This window comes from Styela clava, chromosome 4 (genome assembly GCF_964204865.1).
Source record: "Styela clava chromosome 4, kaStyClav1.hap1.2, whole genome shotgun sequence".
Classification (NCBI taxonomy): Eukaryota; Metazoa; Chordata; class Ascidiacea; order Stolidobranchia; family Styelidae; genus Styela; species Styela clava.
In genome coordinates this window covers 1,086,903-1,100,728 of record NC_135253.1, presented here as the reverse complement: position 1 = coordinate 1,100,728, position 13,826 = coordinate 1,086,903, and the positions used below count along the sequence as shown (strand labels likewise).

Below are 13,826 nucleotides of genomic sequence, written 5' to 3'. Positions count from 1 at the left end.
GTGATATTTTTTATAGCTTGACAATTGACTACTCTCGAAAACATTCCATCTTGAGATTTAGATGACAGATATCAGACTGAAGAAGGTATCTATCAAGAAAAGTCAAATATAATTTGATCTTATTTGCAATTGGGTATTAAAGAGTTTCCCAAAATTGCCGTACCCCATTTCGAAGGGCAAGCGTTCGCATAATTACTTATTGAAGTATTCCATTAGTTTAGCATGTATACTTCATACATCAAATACGTTCATAAATACTTGCTTGAGACCAGTCTACATTCTCATTTGGTGTCAAACCACATTTGTAATAAATGAACGAGGTTGGATGGCTATGGATATCTATAACCACAGTAATGCACGCTGTTAGAAATAGGATGCATGCTTAATGCAGTTTAAACAACCTTTTTCCAGCAAGATTTTCAGAATTATATCGTCAGATGTAAGTCATTCCATGTAGATATCAGACGGGATAGAAAATGACGTTTCCAGAGATACTACATGATTTCTACAGCTTTGTTTACAATTCTCTTCCATGTACTGTTATATATCTGTACATTTTCTAGGTGTACTTTACAGTTGTAAAGCTTTAGGTTTACGCAAAAAAAACGGCAGAATATAATTCAGAAAATAAAAATCACTCTGAAATTAATGACTTTCGAAATCGAAGTTTTAGAAAAGTTACAGTAAGGAATATCGATCACGACATTCTTCATTCCATCATATTATATGATACTACGTTTCAAAATCCTTACTGCAAGAATATTATTTGACTGTTTTATTATGCTTTGAAATAAATACCCAGAAAAAGAGAAATGTTCATAAAATTAAACGAAACCATGCAGTAAAACGAAATTCGGCATCTTTTCATTATTATGGCGGTATGCAATTGGCACGGATATAAAACCTATAGTTACGCCGTGGAAAATTCTGTTGTATTTCTAATGCTAATTTTACTTCAAGCATATATATGTTTGCTCATTTGTTCAACTAAAGCTAATTCATCACGAGTTTATAAAAATTTGTGATAAAGGCAATAAAGCTTTCAAAGTAAGTTCATATATATATCCTGAATTGAGTTAAGTAAATATTTGTGTGAAATACATACTCCCGACATATCAAAAGTTTTATATGTATTGCAAAAAAACAATTCGTAGCATGAATTGGTGAGAGATATCACAAAGTGTGGTTCAAATCATTGTCAAAGTAGTGCCGGACCTTTTTCTCCCCCTTGTACCCGAATAAGGAGAGGAAATATATATAAGAAATTCACTTTGAACAAATCAATGAATCGCAGTGGTTATGAATATTATTGGTCAAAATTTATTCGGAGTGCATCATCTTTCAAATCAATAAAGTGTGACTTCGTTTAACTTATTTTATATACACTGTAACAAAGACATCGAGAGCGAAATCATTGAGGGTTATTGGTCAAAAATTTGGGTGTGGTCAACAGAAGCAGCCTCAGTCAAGGCAACTTCATTACATATTCTTATCGATACCACCGATGTGGATTGCTTCGCGTTGAGACTTGATTTGCTATTTGGAATTGAAAATGTTGAATGATTAGATAACGAACTTTGTGGTGAGTTACGCGTCAAAATATTTCGTGTCCCAATTGTATGATTGTCACCTCATGTGAATACCGTAATCATTTGCTCCAAGATATATATATATCTAATACGGTAGTTAAGTAGACATACCGCGCTAAAAAAGCGACAGTTATGTAGACGGAAAAATTGGGTAGACATTTTCCTGTCCGCTTAATTATTCCACGTTCCATAATTAAAACGTTTTGCGATATTTTGCTGAAATCTCTTTTTCTCTGATAAAACAGTATCAAAAATAATATGTTCTTCCAATATTTTTCAAATATCTGCACATTTTCGCCAATTTTAAGGGGACAGTAGTTCTGCTGGTTTATAATCAACGGGTTTAATTTTCGTACATAAAGTGGACATTTTGTTTATGCAAAAATCTTTTAATTTTTCGGTATATGTTTTTACGATTTTTGGAGAATAGGTTTGATAATTTTGATACAATAACCAGGCAGAACATGAAGATCGTCCGTTCTGTTTTTTGCAATATAAGCTCAATAAACTGAAAGGACCTCAATTCACAACTTCGTACTAAAGAGGCTTTGTGTCGCAATAGTAAAACTGCCGGGTTTGCCGAGAACTTTACCACGTTTGCCGTTTTGTTCGCAAGTAACCTGGACGCCGTGAGGGGATTGGGATCTTCATGAGTGCGTGATTGCAGAAATTTAGATAAAATAGAACAGTTGTGTTTGGGGAAGAGATCCAAGTCTTTTGTGTCAGGTGTTATTAGTTACCCAGTGAGTTGGAGTCGAGTCATAATAACTTCATCGTCACCGAGGAATGCTGCTGGAAATCATCACTCATCGGATAAGGTGATTAGTCATAACGATTTTTAATATTAGGGTTATTTTTCACGTAATCCAGATTATCAAAATATAGACTACTGATACTGTTATGCTTTTACTAGTGGTAGTTCTGATCTGACCATCAAAATAATGCCACGACTGAGTTTGCGTTTGTAAGAGTGTGTAATTCAGAAGGATTTCTAAATCCAGATGAAAATACAAACGAAGATTGTGAAAATTCAATGAATTCAATTTTTTCTCGAAACAGAAGGAGATACGAGAAGCGAGTAGTTGACGCCACTCAGTATAGGTTTGTTTAGCTTGGTGTAAATAAAAATATCTAATACACCGCTTCATATTAGATTAGAATATTTTATCTTCGGAAAATAGTTTTGAAGAATTGCATTGCTAGCAATTTTGTTTTGTGATTTGGCACATATCCCTGTGTTATTTTACCATCTTCATCTAGTTATTTACTGGCCTGTATTTTTTGTTCACATGTAGGTGACTCCCCAACGAGATGGCCTACGTTTCAGAACTTGGCAGACGGAAATGCGGGTAGTGATTCTGAGAAAGCTGTGCCAAGAGGTGACTAAATGAGTTTGCTATGCTTGTTTTTTATTAAATACGGTATCTTAAATTGATACCAATGAATGGTAATAAACCAAATCATAATATCACTTGTAGCCCATCACAAATAGCGCAGCTATCTACGAATAATTGTAGTGCACCGTTTAGAAACTCTGGTTTATTTGAGTAATAATGCAATTCCCCATTTCAAACATTTCGTTTGTTCGATCAATCAAGAGTAGCGTAATTCTGAATTGGACTAAAACACTGTGATGATGTTTTGCGACTTATGCATGTATTTTTGATCAAAGTTTCAGATAAGTCAACAGACTATACCGCACCATCTTCAGAATCACTTTCAATAAGCAATGTAAGTGATTTCGAAGACAACCATATATATGGAAAAGAAAAAGGCTGTAAATCAATTCAAAAAAAAGCTTCTAAACAAACGCGAACCAGAACAGAAACGACGAAAAGAAAAATAATTGCACGGCTTTGTATATCTTGCGAGAAGTTTATTATAAAGCTTCAAGACATCTCTGTATAATTCATAAAGATGAACCGGTAGTGAGCATAATTTTGTCTCTCCTCAACAACTTAATCTAGTGGTCATATCTACATTCGTATACATACTTAGCATACATTTTTACTATTTAATTATAAATTCAAAATAACAATCATGTTTTTGTATTCCGAGTTGGTGCAAAAATTTTAAATAAATTCTGCAAAGATTCTAAATTGATATTGAGGTTCAATAATTTCATTTTGATCGCCTGTATAGTTGACTGTATAATCACTGCTATACTTAGGCGCCCTGATAGATAGACATTTGAGTTATAATTGGTGTAATATTTCTCATTTTAGTTGACATGGCAAAATTTCGTTTCGCATTTATAGGCCCCACTGAAAACGTCACTTTATTGAACATTTGAGATATGTTGTGTGTAATGTTTCTCGGTATTTTTTTCAGAATTTCGTGTTTTAATTACATACCTTCTGAAATGGTCGGATGGTTGAAATTTTTTTTGAATGCTTCTCAATATTATTGCCATTCCAAAATATCATTTTGCATTTACATGACACACTTACGTAGCTGAGTAGATGACGATTTGCGATTTATTTTCTGTTTTGTTTTTCAATATGGTTTCAAAATTTTGTTTTATAATATTTGTAATTCTCAAGTTATCGGATAGGTGAACATTAGAGATAAATTTTGAGCAATTTTCCACAACATCAAAATAGGATTAGTATTCGAAATTTGTATTTCAGTTAAATTTCACACACTTAAGTGTGTGAGATATATTTTGTGTAAGATTTCTCAATACGATTCCAGAATTTTGTTTCAATAGTTGTATGCCACACTTAGGTGGTCGGATATGCGGACATTTGACATATATATTTTGTATATAAGCAACATCATTTATGTAGACATCCAGGGCGACATATAAGAGGGGTCCGGCTTAGTGCCGAAATAGGCTAAAACATTTGGTGGTCTGAATTAAGTGGACGAATTAAGCGGACAAAAATTTTATATCTGTTATCGAGAGGATTGTGTTGACTCTTTTTCTCCGTAGTTGTCAACGGCTCTCGCACTCTCCAAGCACGTATTTAAAAACAATGATACGGACACAGGAACGACGTCCGCTTAAGTACTGCAATTATGGCAGGTCCGTTTAACTACCCTATATATATATTATTATATCTAATACGGTAGTTAAGTAGACATACCGTGCTAAAAAAGCGACAGTTATGTAGACGGAAAAATTGGGTAGACATTTTCCTATCCGCTTAATTATTCCACGTTCCATAATTAAAACGTTTTGCGATATTTTGCTGAAATCTCTTTTTCTCTGATAAAACAGTATCAAAATTAATATGTTCTTTCAATATTTTTCAAATAATTGCACATTTTCGCCAACTTTAATGGGACAGTAGTTCTGCTGGTTTATAATCAACGGGTTTAATTTTCGTACATAAAGTGGACATTTTATTTATGCAAAAATCTTTTAATTTTTCGGTATATGTTTTTACGATTTTGGGAGAGTAAGTTTGATAATTTTGATACAATAACCAGGCAGAACATGAAGATCGTCTGTTCTGTTTTTTGCAATATAAGCTCAATAAACTGAAAAGGACCTCAATTCACAACTCCGTACTAAAGAGGCTTTGTGTCGCAATAGTAAAACTGTCGGGTTCGCCGAGAACTTTACCACGTTTGTCGTTTTGTTCGCCAGTAACCTGGTCGCCGTGAGGGGATTAGGATCTTCATGAGTGCGTGATTGCCGAAATTTAGATAAAATAGAACAGTTGTGTTTGGAGTAGCGATCCAAGTCTTTTGTGTCAGGTGTTATCAGTTACCCAGTGAGTTGAAGTCGAGTCATAATAAGCAAGGATTTCAACGTCACCGAGGAATGCTGCTGGAAATCATCACTCATCGGATAAGGTGATTAGTCATAACGATTTTTAATATTAGGGTTACTATATTTTTGGTGTTGAGATTTTTCACGTAATCCAGATTATCAAAATATAGACTACTGATACTGTTATGCTTTTACTGGTCGTAGTTCTGATCTGACCATCAGAATAATGCTACGACCGGGTTTGCGTTTGTAAGAGTGTGTAATTCAGAAGGATTTCTAAAACCAGATGAAAATACAAACGAAGATTGTGAAAATTCAATGAATTCAATTTTTTGTCGAAACAGAAGGATATACGAGAATCGAGTAGTTGACGTTTGTATAGCTTGGTGTAAATAAAAATATCTAATACACCGCTTCATATTAGATTAGAATATTTCATCTTCGGAAAACAGTTTTGAAGAATTGCATTGCTAGCAATTTTGTTTTGTGATTTGGCACATGTCCCTGTGTTATTTTACCATCTTCATCTAGTTATTCACCGGGCTGTATTTTTTGTTCACATGTAGGTGACTCTCCAACGAGATAGCCTACGTTTCAGAACTTGGCAGACGGAAATGCGGGTAGTGATTCGGAGAAAGCTGTGCCAGGAGGTGACTAAATGAGTTTGCTATGCTAGTTTTTTATTATTAAATACAGTATCGTAAATTGATACCAATGAATGGTAATAAACCAAATCATAATATCATTTGTAGCCCATCACAAATAGCGCAGCTATCTACGAATAATTGTAGTACAACGTTTAGAAACTCTGGTTTATTTGAGTAATAATGCAATTATCCATTTCAAACATTTCGTTTGTTCGATCAATCAAGAGTAGCGTAATTCTGAATTGGACTAAAACACTGTGATGATGTTTTGTGACTTATGCATGTATTTTTGACCAAAGTTTCAGATAAGTCAACAGACTATACCGCACCATCTTTAGAATCACTTTCAATAAGCAATTTAAGTGATTTCAAAGAAAACCATATATATGGAAAAGAAAAAAGCTGTAAATCAATTAAAAAAAAAGCTTCTAAACAAACGCGAACCAGAAAAGAAACGACGAAAAGAAAAATAATTGCACGGATTGGTATATCTTGCGAGAAGTTTATTGTAAAGCTTTAAGACATCTCTGTATAATTCATAAAGATGAACCGGCAGTGAGCATAATCTTGTCTCTCCTCAACAACTTAACCTAGTGAGCATATCCACATTCGTATACATACTTGGCATACATTTTTACTATTTAATTATAAATTCAAAATACCAATCATGTTTTTTTTTTCCGAGTTGATGCAAAAATTTTAAATAAATTGTGCAAAGATTCTAAATTGATATTGAGGTTCAATAATTTCATTTTGATCGCTTGTATAGTTGACTGTATAATCAATCACTGCTATAATTAGGCGCCCTGATAGGTAGACATTTGAATTATATATTTGGTGTAATGTTTCTCATTTTAGTTGACATGGCAAAATTTCGTTTCGCATTTATAGGCCCCACTGAAAACGTCACTTTATTGAACATTTGAGATATGTTGTGTATAATGTTTCTCGATATTTTATTCAGAATTTCGTGTTTTAATTATATACCTTCTGAAATGGTCGGATGGTTGAAATTTTTTTTGAATGCTTCTCAATATTATTGCCATTCCAAAATATCATTTTGCATTTACATGACACACTTACGTAGCTGAGTAGATGACGATTTGCGATTAATTTTCTGTTTTTTTTTTCAATACGGTTTCAAAATTTTGTTTTATAATATTTGTCACTCTCAAGTTATCGGACAGGTGAACATTAGAGATAAATTTTGAGCAATTTTCCACAACATCGAAATATGATCAGTATTCGAAATTTCGTATTTCAGTTAAATTTCACACACTTAAGTGTGTGAGATCTATTTTGTGTAAGATTTCTCAATACGATTTCAGAATTTTGTTTCAATAGTTGTATGCCTCACTTAGGTGGTCGGATATGCGGACATTTGAGATATATATTTTGTGTAATGTTTCTCAATATTATTTCAGAATTTTCATTTCAATTTTTGTATGCCCCACTTAGGTGGTCGGATAGGTGGACATTTGAGATATACCTTGTGTAATGTTTCTCAATATGATTTCCGAGTTTCCATTGCGATTGTTTTATGCCACACTTAGGTGGTCGAATAGGTGGACATTTGAGATATACTTTGTGTAATGTTTCTCAATGTGATTTCAGAATTTTCATTTTAATTCTTGTATGCCACACTTAGGTGGCCGGATAGGTGGACATTTGAGATATACTTTGTGTAATGTTTCTCATTACGATTTCGGAATTTTCATTTTAATGTTTCATGCCACACTTAGGTGGCCGGATAGATGGACATTTGAGATATACTTTGTGTAATGTTTCTCAATATGATTTCAAGAGTTTTCATTTTGATTGTTTTATGCCACCCTTAGGTGGTCGGATAGGTGGACATTTGAGATATACTTTGTGTAATGTTTCTCAATATGATTTCAGAAGTTTCATTTCAATTCTTGTTTGCCACACTTAGGTGGCCGGATAGGTGGACATTCGAGATATACTTCGTGTAATGTTCTCAATATGATTTCAGAATTTTTATTTTAATGTTTAATGCCACACTCAGGTGGCCAGATAGGTGGACATTTGAGATATATTTTGCATGATGTTTCTCAATACGATTTAAGAATTTTCATTTTAATGTTTAATGCCACACTTAGGTGGCCGGATAGGTGGACATTTGAGATATACTTTGTGTAATGTTCCTCAATATGATTTCAGAATTTTCATTTCAATTCTTGTACGCCACACTTAGGTGGCCGGATAGGTGGACATTTGAGACATACTTTGTGTAATATTTCTCAATATGATTTCAGAATTTTTATTTCAATTCTTGTACGCCACACTTAGGTGGCCGGATAGATGGACATTTGAGATATATTTTGTGTGATGTTCCTCAATATGATTTAGGAATTTTTTTTTCAATCGTTGTATGCCACCCTTAGGTGGTCGGATAAGTTGACATTTGAGATATATTTATCAATATGATTTCAGAATTTTTATTTCAATTCTTGTATGCCACACATAGGTGGCCGGATAGGTGGACAGTTGAGATATATTTTGTGTGATGTTTCTCAATATTATTTAAGAATTTTTTTTTTCAATTGTTGTATGCCATCTTAGGTGGTCGGATAGGTTGACATTTGAGATATATTTTGTGTAATGTTTATCAATATGATTTCAGAATTTTTATTTCAATTCTTTTATGCCACACTTAGGTGGCCGGCTAGGTGGACATTTGAGATATATTTTGTGTGATGTTTCTCAATATGATTTAAGAATTTTTTTTTTCAATTGTTGTATGCCACCCTTAGGTGGTCGGATAATTTGACATTTGAGATATATTTTATGTAATGTTTATCAATATTATTGGAATGCCATAATTTTTACTTGGTATTGATATCTCGACACTCACAACATAGCATCTGTTTAATCTATATGTTGCACCATAGGGTTGGAATAGGCGAACATTTGTGATATGCTCTGTGTATTTCTCAGTTTCAAATATATAACACGTTTGGATCAATTTGTTTCGATTTGTCTACCTTCACGTTGCATTTTGAGTATTTTTTGATATAGAAGAATATTTCCAACACCAAACACAGTGCACCTCCCTTGCACGAAAGACGGAACATTGAAAAAGAAATGCTATTTTTTGTGATAAATATTGCTAAATGGTTCGAATCCATCGGAAATTGAAGCGAGGTCATACGCTTTAAAATGCGTATTAAAATAAAAGCAACATCATTTATGTAGACATCCAGAGCGACATATAAGAGGGGTCCGGCTTAGTGCCGAAATAGGCTAAAACATTTGGTGGTCTGAATTAAGTGGACGAATTAAGCGGACAAAAATTCTATATCTTTTATCGAAAGGATTGTGTTGACTCTTTTTCTCCGTAGTTGTCAACGGCTCTCGCACTCTCCAAGCACGTATTTAAAAACAATGATACGGACACAGGAACGACGTCCGCTTAAGTACTGCAATTATGGCAGGTCCGTTTAACTACCGTAATAGAGTTATATATTTATATATATGCAAAAATTGCAAAGTAATGAAATGGTCAAGGAAGCATCGTACTCACTTCTTTTTCTGTGATGATTGCCGATGAATCAGTCCAACCTTGCTGAGATCCACATACTGATGGTACACGGCAATCACCGCCAAGTCCTGTTTACAACATTTATTAAAAGTATTGTTTTGTTGAATTATTATTGTTGTTGTGATTGTCATTGAGACAAATTACAGCATTTATTCACCAACTAAACCAATCGTTTTTAAATTCCGAAATGTGTATACATATTCATATATACAATGATACCTCGGTAGCCTAACGACTCGATAACCGAACAAAAATTCTACCGTACTCGAACAAAAATTCGGTGCTGACCACACGAGAACGACGACGTCACCCAAACTGCGCATCTCGGCTGCCTCTTGGTCATTCAACAAGAAAGCGGTGCGCAAATATATGGACACGACCGTCAAACCAAAGTAATACAAGTATGCAATCTTTCACAGTAGACCAGGGTTCCACAACTACTTTTTAGCGCGACCCAAAAAAAAAATTTCTAACTTCTCGCGACCCAAGCATTTGGTAAACATGTAATTAGTTATCGATTTTAAGACTATTGTCGACACTAGCATTTTTCTTGCACAAAATTATATGAAACTTATCCCATAAAATTGTGAATAATAGCGTTTATTATGACTAATGCAAATTATAAGCTTTGTGTATAATACACAACATATCAAATCGAGGTTTAATTTGGGAGACGGCAACTCGAAGATATTTTTCTGCCTCTAGCCTTGATCTGTAATTGTATTTTATGTATGAAAACGCTGATAGGCGGGAAAAATGTATTGGTTTTTTAATGAATTTTGGATGCTTTGCTGTAAGATACACGTGAAACCAATCTTTATACATTATTCGCTTTTATTCCGCTTATATTTAGGGTTTGAGTGATGTATTTCTTTTCGATGAGGGTAAGAAGATGAGATATTTGTCGGGCGTTGATCCCCACTGCAATAAGTGCTCCGTACGGAGCCTCAGGGCTCCGCGAGCTATTTCGTTCACCTAAAAAACTGACTTGGTTAATTTTGTATCTGTGAAGAAGCATTAACGTCACTAATAAAATTTGACGGCAGTGGTGTCGAAATGTGGTAGTGATTCAAATATAGCATTATCTATAACAAGGGCGCAGCAGCCATGGTTTTCTAAAAGGGAGGGGGTTCAGAATAAAAAATTCCCGAGCAACACTCATCGCTTAATCCATGGCCGACCCGTGAATTTAAAATGTCTTGTCATATCAATTCAATTGTGTTCATCGTTGCTCGCCTTTGAGTTGACTAATATACTACACTACAGCAACCATGAAATACTTGTTAAACCGTCTACTAGCAATGAATGGATTGAAATCGTATTTTTGAGTTGCTTTTTCAGCACTTAGGATTATCGCAATGTTTCGTTGTTAAGGGAGAGTTTGCAGTTATGAAGCCAATTTTATTTGATATTTTCATACCGAATTCGGTCTATGCATGAATGTATCAGTGATTTCTAGCTGCAGTGATGGGACAAATATCGGCCGACACAGTAACATGATCAAACTTTCATTGGAGGGTTTATTAAATAAGGGGTCTGCAAACCACAGCCCGCCGGCCGGATTCGGCCCGCGACGCTTCACTGAATTATATTAACAAAACCGCTTTATTGAAGAATATATTCTTTACGTGACAAAATTTGTTTTGAGAAACTAAATTATACTATAACCTAACAAGTATATAATTCACAATCACTCGTTTATTGAGCCTATAATTGATTATAATTAGAGAAATGGCAACAGAACGTAAAAAAATTGATGCTGAGCGCTAATGGTTTGATGTCGCTGAAAATATTCAAATGATCAGTCTTCGCACACTGCTTGAAATTTCTGGGGGGGGGGGGGGGGGGGTGATTCATTGGCCATTCCTTTTGTTTTTAATTTTCTTAAATACGTGCGGTCGGCCAATGACTTGCAACCTTTTTTTTTGGCTCGCGAACGACAAGAGTTTGCCGACCTCTGGTTTAGACTTTAGAGTCAGTGAAGTTATACAGTCGTCCCAACTCAAATCCTCGACCCACTGCCCTATCTTCCTCCACTTACCTATTCTCGACCCACCGCCCTATCTCCTTCAACCTTCCTATCCTCGACCCACTTTCCTATCTCCCCAACCTTCCTATCCCCTTCGACCTTTTTATTCTCAACTCATTTTCCCTATCTCCCTCAATTTTTCTACCCTCCACTGCACTATCTGCCTCAAACTTCCCACCCTCGACCCACTGTCCGACCTCTCTCAACTTACTTATCTTCGACCGACGTCGCTATACCGCTCAGTACATAAGCTAACGTCGCTACAATTACGACTCGACCGTCAAAATGAACTTTACCATCTTGCGACCAACTTCCATGTGTTATACTGGTCGAGTATGCCAATGAGATGATTCAATCGTACTTTGACAAAACTTGATTGACGGCATTCGTAAATGTAGGCTGGAATCTCAATTGGTAATCAATAACCATAATTAGTGGCGTAAAAATGTGCTACTAATTAGGCTACTGATGGCATCGGGTTTGGAGTCACTGTTTTTAAAATTTTAACAGGCCTTTCCTTTTCAGAAACTCATTTAATGTCGCCCATATTTCCGTACAGGGCAAAAGATGAGGAAATAATCAAATATTTGCACGCTTGGTATTTTTCAATGAATATTCTGCCATATCCTGTTGTATATACAAATTTTCATTTACGTGGCTGAGAAACCTGAATAGTCAAAAACAGTCAAAAATATAAGTCGCTCAGTGAGTGTAATCCCTTCCAAACTATTTTTGAGCCATGAAATGTTTTGTCGTAGCTAGCGTTGCCAACTGCCCTTTAATTCAGCTTATAGTCCGAAAATTGAGCTTATCTTATCTGAAACTTAATGAAGTTGCAAAGGACGCAGCTTTTACTATAAAATGTCGAAATAAAATACTTTATACGAACCAGAGCACTATTGCTTATTTCGGATCCCCATCATATTGTCACAAGACTCACGACATGGCCAATTAATAATAAGGGCATAAAACGGCTTGTTAAAATTTAGAAAACTGTCATTCCCAACGAGAAACCATCAGTAGCCCAATTAGTAACACATTTTTAAACTGCCAATTATGGTTATTGTTTACCGTTTGAGATTCCAGCCTACATATTATACGAAAGCCATCAATCACATTTGTCGACGTACGATTGAATCATCGCATTGGCATACACGACCAGTATAACCCCTGGAAGTTGGTCGCAAGATAGTAAAGTTCAGTGTGGCGATCGGGTCGTAAATAAAGCGCCGTTAGGTCTGGTACTGAATAGTATAGCACTGTAGGTCAAAGATGGGTATGTTGTGGCAGGTACGGCAGTGGGTCAAAGATAAGTAGGTTTAAGTAGGTTGAGGTAGATAGGGCAGTGGTTCGGGGATGCGAAAGTTGGAGAGATAGGGCAGTGGGTCGAGGATAGGAAGGTTGAGGGAGATAGGGCAGTGGGTCGAGGATAGGAAGTTTGGGGGAAATAGGGCAGTGGGTCGAGGATAAGAAGGTTGAGGGAGATAGGCCAGTGGGTCGAGGATAAGAAGGTTGAGGGAGATAGGCCAGTGGGTCGAGGATGAGAAGGTTGAGGGAGATAGGCCAGTGGGTCGAGGATAGGAAGGTTGAGGGAGATAGGGCAGTGGATCGAGGATAGGAAGGTTGAGGGAGATAGGCCAGTGGGTCGAAGATAGGAAAGTTGAGGGAGGTCGGGCAGTGGGTCGAAGATAGGAAAGTTGAGGGAGGTCGGGCAGTGGGTCGAAGATAGGAAAGTTGAGGGAGGTCGGGCAGGGGGTCGAAGATAGGTAAGTAGATGGAGATAGAGCAGTGGGTCGAGGACAGTTTTCGAGTGAGCGAGTAGCTCGCAGAGGCCCTAAGTTTCTTTAACAGAGTCTTGAGGGTCCGTACGGAGCATTTTGAAAACCTGAAGTCGACTTAGTAGGATATAACAATGCGAACAACTAAGTAACAAATGTTTCCTCGACTTTTGATCTTGAATTCTTCCTCTTGAATCTACACTCTACCATTGCAAAATTATTGGTACTCATTTCAAGAATTAGGACTTATTCATTTGATTAGGACTTATATTTACCAAAACACAACTAAAAACTTACAAACAACACGCGAAAATTGCCAACACGAGATAATATTCACAACCACGAAAGACTGTCTGAATGGCAAAAGTATCTGAGCGCTTCTGAAACGTTTATTGTTACTTCAATTTTGCTCTTATGCTGATTGGCCAATGTTACGACAGCAAATAGGGAAGTGTATACTCGGGGAAACATTCATAATCATACACTGTTAAAAAAATTAG

The 13,826-nt window shown here is 35.8% G+C and overlaps 2 long non-coding RNA genes across 2 annotated transcripts; both read left to right on the top strand.

Moving 5' to 3' along the window:
• Nucleotides 1-2,366: 2,366 nt before the first annotated feature.
• LOC120345159 (uncharacterized) lies at nucleotides 2,367-3,385 on the top strand. Its single transcript, XR_013475054.1, has 3 exons — nucleotides 2,367-2,407; nucleotides 2,885-2,968; nucleotides 3,262-3,385. It is a non-coding gene; the product is annotated as an uncharacterized LOC120345159 (long non-coding RNA).
• A 1,831-nt stretch (nucleotides 3,386-5,216) lies between these two features.
• On the top strand, nucleotides 5,217-6,775 carry LOC120348424 (uncharacterized). The gene is made up of 3 exons (XR_013475234.1): nucleotides 5,217-5,393; nucleotides 5,877-5,960; nucleotides 6,257-6,775. It is a non-coding gene; the product is annotated as an uncharacterized LOC120348424 (long non-coding RNA).
• The last annotated feature ends 7,051 nt before the right edge of the window (nucleotides 6,776-13,826 follow it).